The following is a 10,232-nucleotide window of genomic DNA, read 5'->3' on the forward strand; positions in this document are numbered from 1 at the left end:
GGGAAGTCAATCTATCTATTTAGACCAACTTCTGTTTTGTATTCGTTGTCCATTTGAGGATACATCTGAGCTGTAACGATGGCAGCGCCGATAGTCCCCGCCCGGACGATGACCCCCTTCCCTTCTCGTGGCTTTGTTGCGTCCCCCTCCGTCGGCGCCTCCTGCGAGGCGCAACCCTTTGAGTGGCGTTGCCAGCGGGCCTTTGTCAGCTACCTTCGTCGCAGCTGTGGGGAAGGCTTTCGTTTCCTCCCGGCTTTCGGGGGCGGCGAACAGGGGGGAGCGGGGGTCTAAACCCTAATTGGCAGGTGCTCTGCTGTGGGCAGGCGGCATTGCTTGCTCCGTGCTCACGCATCGTTCAATGAGTTTGCCGAGAGCTACAACTGCGAGCGGTCACACGAAGACTCGCTCCCGTGGCGGTTTCTGAGCGCCAGAACCCCACGCACCTTTCCAGCCATCCGTGCGGTGGTTTGGCAGCTTTTTGGCCTCCTGGCCCCACCAGGGATTGTGCTGCGCTACCCCCCTTGTGCTGTGCGGCGCCTTTTAATTGTAATCAAGTTTTCCTTTGTCTTGTGTTATGCTTCATCGCCTGTGTCTCGTCATCGGGTCCTTCACCACTATCCAGAACGACACCAACCACCTTCTTCAACGAACCAAACTTTACTTGAGTACTTCTGTTTACCTGTTTTCATTGCTATTTTCACCACGCCAGACAGTTCACTAGTTTGTTTTAAACACCGCAATAAAAAAGTGGCCGCGTATCTGCTCCTTTCGTTGCAAATGACGCAAAAGACGATAGTCTTTATCGGCTTTTGCGAAGTAAATGCCTCCCTTCGCTTTACCGCTCACCTCTCAGGTTGTTCCTCTTGCGTCGCGCTCCTCCCAAGGTAAAGACGCCAAATGTTTGCTTAAATCATTTTAAATTTCCCGTGTTCCACTGCTCCAAACCGCTTGTCTCGATGCGAACGCTGCCGTACGGTGAAGACGAGCGTTCATCGAGGCGCCCTACTTCAACGTTTATAGAACCGCGTTTCCCTACTCCACGTGCGTTGCAAGCAGAACGTGGAACCTATCTAGTGGAACCTTGCGTAACAGTTGCCGGTTGATTTCTTAAAATGGCGCCAGAAGCTATAGTGGCGCTGGCGACAGCAGGCGACGGCGGAGTGAATTCTTTTTCTGCAGTTGATGAAGTATTTAATTTCGCAAAAGACCAGCATGTTTGATTTTTTATAAAGGAACACTGCAAATATCACTTCTCTATTAATGTGTTGTCTCATATTTGCGTAATGTCTTGTTCTTCTCCAACAATGTTGACAAGTATGAGCATTACACCGGACATAGACGGGTATTTTTAGCTCTGACTATATAAGACTATTGCGCAGGCATTGGTTTGCTTTGGCCGGGTGGCTGAATCGAGTCACAGACAGACAGACAGACGGACAGACACACAGACAGACATACAGACAGACCAAAATTTCTGGGTTTAAGTAGCCCAAGAAAGACTATCGTCTTTTAAAATTGGCAGCGTATCTGCTACTTTCGTTGCAAATGTCGACAAAAGACGATAGTCTTTATCGAGTTTTACCAAGTAAATGCCTCCCTTCGCCTTCCCGCTCACCTCTCATTTTGTTACTTTTGCGTCGCGCTCCTCCCAAGGTAAAGACGCCAAAGGTTTGCTAAAATCATTTTAAATTTACCGCGTTCCACTGCTCCAAGCCGGGTGTCTCGATGCCAACGCTGCCGTACGGCGAAGACGCGCGTGAATCGAGGCGCCCTACTTCAGCGTTTAGAGAACCGCGTTTCCCTACTCCACGTGCGTTGCAAGAAGAACGTGAAACCTATCTAGTGGAACCTTTCGTAACTGTTGCCGGTTGATTTCTTAAAATGGCGCCACAAGGTATAGTGGCGCGGGCGACAGCAGGCGACGGCGGAGTGAAGTTTTTTTTCCGGCAGTTGATGAAGTATTTAATTTCGCAAAAATCAAGCATGTATGATTTCTTATAAAGGAACACTGCAAATATCACTTCTGTAGTAATCTGTTGTCTTATATTTGCGTAATGTCTTGTTGTTTTTCAACAATATTGACAAGTATGAACATTACACCCGGCTTAGATGGGTAGATTTAGCTGTGACTATATAAGACTATTGCGCAGGCATTGTTTTACTTTGGCCGGGTGGCTGAATCGAGTCAGAGACAGACAGACGGACAGACAGACAGTCATACATACATACAGACAGACCAAAATTTCTGGGTTTAAGTAGCTCAAGTAAGACTATCGTCTTTAAAAAAAAAACATACAGACAGACAGACATACAGACAAACCAAAATTTCTGGGTTTAAGTAGCCCAAGAAAGACTATCGTCTTTAAAATGTTGTTTTGTGTCTACGCTTTCTCAGCCTTAAAATTTTACGTTTTATTGTATATTTCCTCTTGATATCCATGGGTTCGTTTTGTGTATGGTCTTTATTTTTTTTCGGAATGTATTTTAAGAGACAGTGGTGAAAATTGACCTTGAAAAGCATTCATACGTTATCAGTTGGAATTCTCTCATCGTTGTAACCCCGAACGAAGTCGGAATAAGATCCTACCAAAGTGTCGATGACACTAACGTCATCAGCATTTACCGAGTCGTATATCTGGGTATTCTTGTTTCGAGCTCGCAGCGTGTTATATAGCGTTAAAAAACACGTAATTTCTTCGTTTCCCAATTCTAGTGCGTGTTTCCCAAGAGATTGTATTATGTGGAACACTGTCAGTAAAATGGCGAGGTCTGCTTAGCTGCAGCTGTTCTGGGTTACCCGTGTTGGGGCATGTACATTCTGTTCAATTCCGAATGTGAAGGGAATTTCCAAAAGTGTTTCTGCGCAGGATGAGTCGGTAGTTCCGTGATCCAGTGTTTCCCCGTCTTGTGAGTGGGATTTTTTTAGTGTCCCAGTGCGCGCAGCGTATTACAATCGGCAATTGGGGGCGATACGTAGTTCAGATGAAAATGCAAATTTCCTGAAAATAATCTTACACCACAGCGCTTCAATAACGTCTACGTCAAGCATAAGCATTGTAGGAATGTCGTCCCTCACTTAAATTGCAACTCCGCCCCCTCGAGTGCATCTATATTCGCGCAAAACAGTACAGCCTGCTGGGAAGGCACCGCTGCTCTGGTTTTGTGACGACAGCCGTGTTTTTGTGACTGCGACGTCATGCGGACAGTGCTCGAGAAGAAACGCCTCTAATTCTTCTGTTTTGTTCCCTACGCTTCTTGAATCGAGTAGCTGCTTTGGTTCATATGGCTGTTCCCGTTTTTTTATTCATTTTGGTTTCTATTTATGACTACTTTGTGGCTACTTTCTATGCCCCAAACAAACACATCGTTCAATTTTAACTTTATCAAAAATCAGTTTGACCTTGTATTTCTTTTCTCGGTTCATTTGAGCTCTGCCCCTGCTGTTGCCGGACATTGCGCCCCCATAGGGAAAAAAATGTTAGCTGCCTGATATGTTAGATCCTTTAAGTTTAGTTCAATTCATAAATATTCTTGTTTTGCCCTCTAGAATGTAGCAGTTTTAACAGTACAGGCAGTATTCTGTTTTCATGTTTTTGTGTCGAGTCTATGAATCCTCTCAATTCCGAAAATATCGATCCTGAGCGTATTAATGCGTAGCATTCTCATCCTTTATCCCCAGCGACAGGCCCGTGTAACGCACAGCATTTCCACAAAAAGCAGATTTTACGGAAGTTCTACCATTAAGAATTTTAATAGCGTGAATAGGTGCGACAGAATTTCCATAAACCAAAAATCAGAAAAATTGAAGAAAACTTTTTTGAAAGGAATAATTCTAAAATATTGAAAAATGTCCACCTGATAATCTAATCCAAAAACTATAGAATAAACGAAAAAAGTCTGCAAAAGAACGTTCAAATTACGAAATACACAATAGCGAAAAAGGTAAGAACCCTGTAACGCTCTGCATTTCTACAAAAATGAAGATTTGGCGGAAGTTCCTCCTATAATCATTATCATCCATAGCTTCAATAAAGATTATTGGTCGAACACAATTTTGAAGGACGCAAAAAATAAAAAAAAACTATAAAAACGAAATTTAACGAAAAGGATCTGACATAGTCAAAAATATGTAACTTATACATCTCCGCCCAAAACCAAAGAATAAACAAAAAAGTCAGACGAGTACTATGCCTCCTAATGCGAAATTTGTGCGCAACGGGAACTGCAATCTTCTCGGTCAGGGCGCACAGCTGCTGCGTCTCAGAAAGTGATCGCGTGATGTGCAAACGCACGGCGGCGCGCGCTATTCTGCTATTCTACTATCCGCTATTCTGCTATCCCACAGCGCGTCGCCGCCGCCGGGCATAAACCCCTTCATCGCTACAACAGTGCAAATTTTCATAATACGCGAAACTAAACAACAGGAAACTTAAGAATAATAAAATAACACAATGTCTTTCCCTTCGTATAGCAATATATGGCTGTCAAGAACTCACACTCTTGACAAGAGGGATAATAATCGTACGCATTAGTAGGCAATTCTCTGATTTTCTGCAGAGTTTTATGGTCGAGTTTTAGACGTATTTCGTTTTTAAGGCGTTCTGTTGTGCCGTTGTCTTGTTCGGTAATACCGTAAACGATAAGGTTAGACCGCCTACTTCCGTTTTCGAGGTCGTTTACTGGTAGTACTACGGTTTGTGCCAAACGGTCAATTTCGTCTTCTACCTCTCCGACCCTACTCCCTATTCTATGTACAAGAGAGCGTCCAGTTTAGCTTGAATAGTTTTTAAAGATTCCATTGTCGCTTTGTTATCCTCTTTGAGGTCTTACATACCTGCATAAATTTTGCGTACTTGAAAAGTACGCAAAATAGATGCGTAATGGATGCGCAAAATAGGTTACTTCTTAAAAAGTGGGACAACCCTTACAAAAATGGATTCTGAGTTTCAATTCTTTTCCTGTTGAGCTTTTATTGAATCAACAGAAACTTAATTCAAACTCAATTGGCTATTGAGATGTGTCAGTACAAACTCAAAAGGATTTTGATTGAGAAAACGCAACACAAAACCAATTGACACGAGTCAATTGAAACTCTTTGGAGAACCAATGGACAAAACTCATCAGGCTCAAACATACACTTTGAAGGGTTATTTTTTTCAGCGCTGCCCACTGTGTCTACGGAATTAAGACTACTAGGTTACTTTTATGCTTTTTTTATTTTACATTGACATTTCTATTGAGTGCAGTCAATAAAAAGTCAACAAGGTTTCAATAGACAAACCTCAACAGAATGTCAAATGACTTACTTTAATTTAAACTCAATAGAGTTTCTACTGACAAAACTAAGTAGGATTGAGAGTCGAACTAGTTGGTGAACATACATTGTTGAAAATTATACCGGTGTCCTTCTTTCTTTTCCATGTTTTATGGTTCGCGCTTAATTTTCAACACTGATGAAACTCCGTAGGGTAATCCAGTAGCCTTTACCAGCAGCATATCTTTGCACAAATAATAATTATACCTGCTAAGTGGGGAAATCAATTGTATTGGACAATTTTTGAATGCATTTCCTCAAATACTGCCGCAACATGGTTTGCACAAAACAATGGAGGAAATAAACATTGACAAAACTCCAGTGACTCATCTCTTCTCGCACGTGACTCCCGCGGAAACGTTTCCTTGCTATAGCAGCTGATTTTCTTCTCTATACCTTAGCACACATTGACATAATGGGTGAGCAATCTTCAGTACTACTAAGGTTCCGCTTTGGGGCGCTTTAGCGGCAGTGGAGATATTCGAAGTCAGTCTTCCGGGAAGGTTGGTGCGGAATCATGAAGCATGCATATCTCGGCCGGGAAAAAACAGAAAGGCGAGGGGGGGGGGGGGGGGGGGGGGCTACAAGGCTACACATCTCGGGTCCCAGTTCTGGGGACAAAAAAAAAGTCATAACTCCTCCTACCTCTTTTCACACATACAATGCTGTGATACGTTGTGTTACGGGGGGGGGGGGGGAAGGAGGTAGATTTAAAAAGTCATTTCATCTGCTACATCTACAAAAGTCATATGTGACATCGCATCCTAGTGCGATGATTCAGTGTTTTTCTGTGGAGGCACGATAATAACAGCGCTGTTTTGCAGAAATGAATACTTATCTCACAAACCCAAACGCGAAAGAATATTCCAGTAACGAAAATGTGCCTATACATACTAAAAAAAAATAGCAAAACATAGGTGTAAATCACTACACGTCGAAAAAGAACAATTAAATTTTTGTATACAGCGAACTTTGGCCTCATCGTCGTTCACTCGTGAACTTCATTAGGGTAGCCAGAACTACACCCCGCCGTGGTCTGAGCCCAAGGACGCGAGTTCAGTTCCCCATCGCGGAGACCGCTTTTCTCTTGGAGGCAAAAAGCGAAAACGCCAATGTGTTCGAGATTTAGGCGCACGTTAAGACCCCGGGCTCGGGCTGTGAATCCGGGGCCCTCCACTGCTGCGGGCCTTATCGCCAGTGTAGCGTCAGCGCCTTAAATTTCGTAGTCAAACAAATCAATATCCCTCGCATACATAACTTTCCTTGAGGATACCGTGAACTGTCTACGATAACAACTGTAGAACTGCAGTGTGGAATACAGAGAATCCCGCAAGGAGCAAACGCGCATCTATGTTCTATTAAAACAGGTGAAAACAGTTCTTTCACGGCAAAAGAAATCTGTACTCGTAAGCGGAAGAGACTCACAAGGCGCCCCCGCTCACACGAACTAAACGAACAAACGAAGAAAAAAGAGAAGAAAGACAAACTGAAGCGCTGATTAACAACTCATCTCTACTGCACAGGGACACAAAAAGAAAGAACGAGCCTGACACTGCTGCACGTCACTACAAAAAAAGAAAACAAAATAGAGAAACCGAACAAATTAGTGAGCTGGCGTGCCGCTTGTTACACTCCGAACCGCTCTCTCGCTAACAAAAGTATTTTAAAGATGTCAACGCGTCCGCGGAATGTTTCTCAAACACAAGCGCCTCGCAAATATCCTGCGCCCGCAAGCAGATCAAGAACTTTGAAGCTGTTTTCAAGGACTGGACTTTCCATAATTCTTCCGTCCTCTCTCCTGCTGCAGTTCGCCGAAGCGGGCGCCCGGACACAAAAGACTTGCCATCCACATCCACACCCGGCGATAACCAGTTCTTTTGGTTCCTCTGGCACCCTCCCGCGCTAAGCTGAAGTGACCGCGCTGTCGCGACATGGCCTCCGAGAGATTCCCCGCAAATGTCTAGTACGCTGAGTTGCCACTGCCGCCAGTGGCGCTAACAGCCAACATCGCGACCTCGGCGGAGTTCGGTTATCTGCAAAATAATATTACTGCTGCTCGACGGGTTGGTAATGATTCTATAAACAATGATCGTAAATATTAACATAGGACTCACAAGCCGCCGTCGGTTTTTTTTTAATATCTCGTGTCAATGTTTTCACGCTCAATTTTTCCCAAGAATGCGTAGCCGTGGCATAGCCGTCGCAAACCGACTTCAAGCCAAGCCAAAGTCGCTTGTTCGCAGTCCCGGATGTGCGGGCACCAACGCTGTGCGGTCGTTCTCACTGTTCTGTGCAAATTTACAGCTTTGCTCGTGTTGTTGACGATTTATGTGCCGTGTGCGAATCTTTTCAACGAGCATCGAAGGTCAGACATTGCAGTGCAGCTGGCGATACATCGAATTTATTGAAGGAAAAGCCATCGTATGCGCTTTTCTACCGCCGGTGAACATCCTTTGTGTCCGTGTTGTGTCTGTGCGCTGTGATCGTACGTTGAAGAAGCTTGCGAAGTGAGGTGTTACCTTCCCTGTTAGCAACGCTTTGGAATCCGTCAAATTCACCACGCTGGGAGCGCCGCTGGGAGCGACGTTGTTATAAGGTAAGTTTATTCTTTCCAAGCGCTCCTGTGCAGTGCGCGTCAGGCTTGTCAAGGGCAAGCGAGCGCGCGGCTTCGGAGCATGCTGGCGACATCTGCTGATAGCTGCTGGGTTAGAGATAGCTTGCCATTGCGCGTGCGTGGATCTCGGACAGGCCCTGGCCGGTCGTCGTTCAGCTTTGGCCTCTAAAATTTGGAGACACCACCACCCGCAACGGGTGCTTGTTTTCTTCGTGCCAGCCGTGAGCGGTGACGCCGGAGATCAGTGCGTAATTTGACGCGGTGCATTATCACCCCAGGGACTTACGTAATCGCACAACAGGTTCGACCGAAAGCCCTGCAGTGAATTCTTGTTGCGTGCTTTCCGTTTGGTGCGCTTGAGATTCAGAAGATTGGCGCTCGTTGCTTTATGCGATTACGTAACTGCCTGCGATAAACGCGTCAAACGGCGCGTCTATCTGGCCTGTCACCGCTCAGGCTGGCACTGGGGAAGACCAGTGCCCCTCGTGGGTGGTGGCGTCTGCAAATAAAAGTGGCCCATGCGAAATGACGACCGGCCCGACCCTGTCCGAGATCCGCGCACGCGCAATGGCAAGCTAGCTCTAACCCAGCAGTTATCAGCAGATGTCGCCAGCACGCTCCGGAGCCGTGCGCTCGCTTGCCCTAGACAAGCCTGACGCACACTGTACATTTCATCATGACAAATGTTGTGCAGACCTACCTGAATGGCGGTACTCACGACTTGGTTATTTGTCGGTATATGAACAGTGTTTTTATTCCCGCCGTCTCCAGATCGACCTAAAGGGTATGATTTCACTTCAGCCTTTCAAAAATACTGTACGTAAGTGTAACAAATTGAAGGGGGAGGCTATTGTACCGGCACACAACATTTTGACATCAATCAGTGTTTTACTGTCTTCCGCGCTGCTGTATTGCTTTCGCGTGTTCTATATTTGTATGTATCTTAAGCTAAAGATCTAACAAAACTTTTGAAGGCAATTGACGAATGAATAAAATCCCAGATGCAGTGCCGCTACAGAACGGAGCAGCAGCCATGAATTACCTAGTACGAAGTGTCATAAAAAAAGAAAGAACACCATGATGAAGATAAATAAAATGTTTGACGAACGAAGTTAACGAAAATGAAAAAAAAAAAATGAAGGAGGTTGAATCGAACAAGTGCCTGTCGGATCAATAACAGACGCACGAATACTGCGCCATGCAAGCACACCTAACAGCGCTAGGCTGAGATGCAGTCACAAATAGGATAGTGTGTTCAACCAGTTAGGAGACATGGCGGTAAAATATACTTGCAAGCTAAAGTGCTGGCAGCCAGCAATATATTTGCGTATTAATTTGAACGATTGCTTGGAGAAAGAGCGTTCCCTGAGTGCAGAGCAGTGACAAATGTGGCCTAAACCGTACTTCATTCCAGCTAAAAAAATAATGCCCAAGAATATAACAAATTCATTGATTGCTTTTGGAAAATAGAGACTGTGTATCCGCAGAAGGTAGGGTTTGAACCCAAAACATCTTTACACAAGTTTGATGTGTTACCTCGGCACCCTAAAGGCAAGCAGACACTTTTTAAAACCAATGCAGAAAAAAACCTGCTGCGTTAGTAGTAGTTGGAAACAGACTGCACACTGTTGTCATATATTAGTCTTTTACCACTAAGTGCCAATTCTCTCCATGTATCTTTCCGTGAATTTGTCATTTGCCAATTTTTGTCACAGGTGCTAGGCAGCTTGCGCTAGAACATGCACAGGCGTCAAACTTTCAAACTGATGAATACCAGTTTTGACTTAAGCACTTGCTCGACTTGCTAGCATAAATTGAAATTTGCCATTGCTTCTGATCACAACCTGCTGACTGCCTTTCTCGGAGCAGTTTTGAATAAGTTTTGCTGAATGTGGTGTGAGTAATAGCAAAATCACTGAATAACATTTTGGGTGAATGTGGCATCAGACGTGCCACTGACTGATGCTACACCGGCATTGCGCGAGGGCTTAGTCAATCTGTTTTGACAGATGTTCTGCCTCTAGGAATTACCCAAATGATTGGTCGGCATGGTATCACTATACTGTTTTAGTGCTGCTAGTGTATAGAAAATCTCGCCAAGCAAAGGGATACAAGCTTTTAAATTTTTTCTCATTTACAGACACTGATGTTTTTCCCCTCACCAAACAAAAGTGTTTCGTGTTCTCCTTGTGTGTAAACTGGCATTAGACGGCCTTGTTATACTGGTATACCCCTCTGGCATTGTTATGATGAAGGCAAAAATGTGGATATACCCATGTCTCATATGATCCCTTTAAGCTGCTG

This window comes from Haemaphysalis longicornis, unplaced genomic scaffold (assembly GCF_048455015.1).
Source record: "Haemaphysalis longicornis isolate Haplotype H1 unplaced genomic scaffold, Haemaphysalis longicornis Haplotype H1 scaffold_14, whole genome shotgun sequence".
NCBI classification, from domain to species: Eukaryota; Metazoa; Arthropoda; class Arachnida; order Ixodida; family Ixodidae; genus Haemaphysalis; species Haemaphysalis longicornis.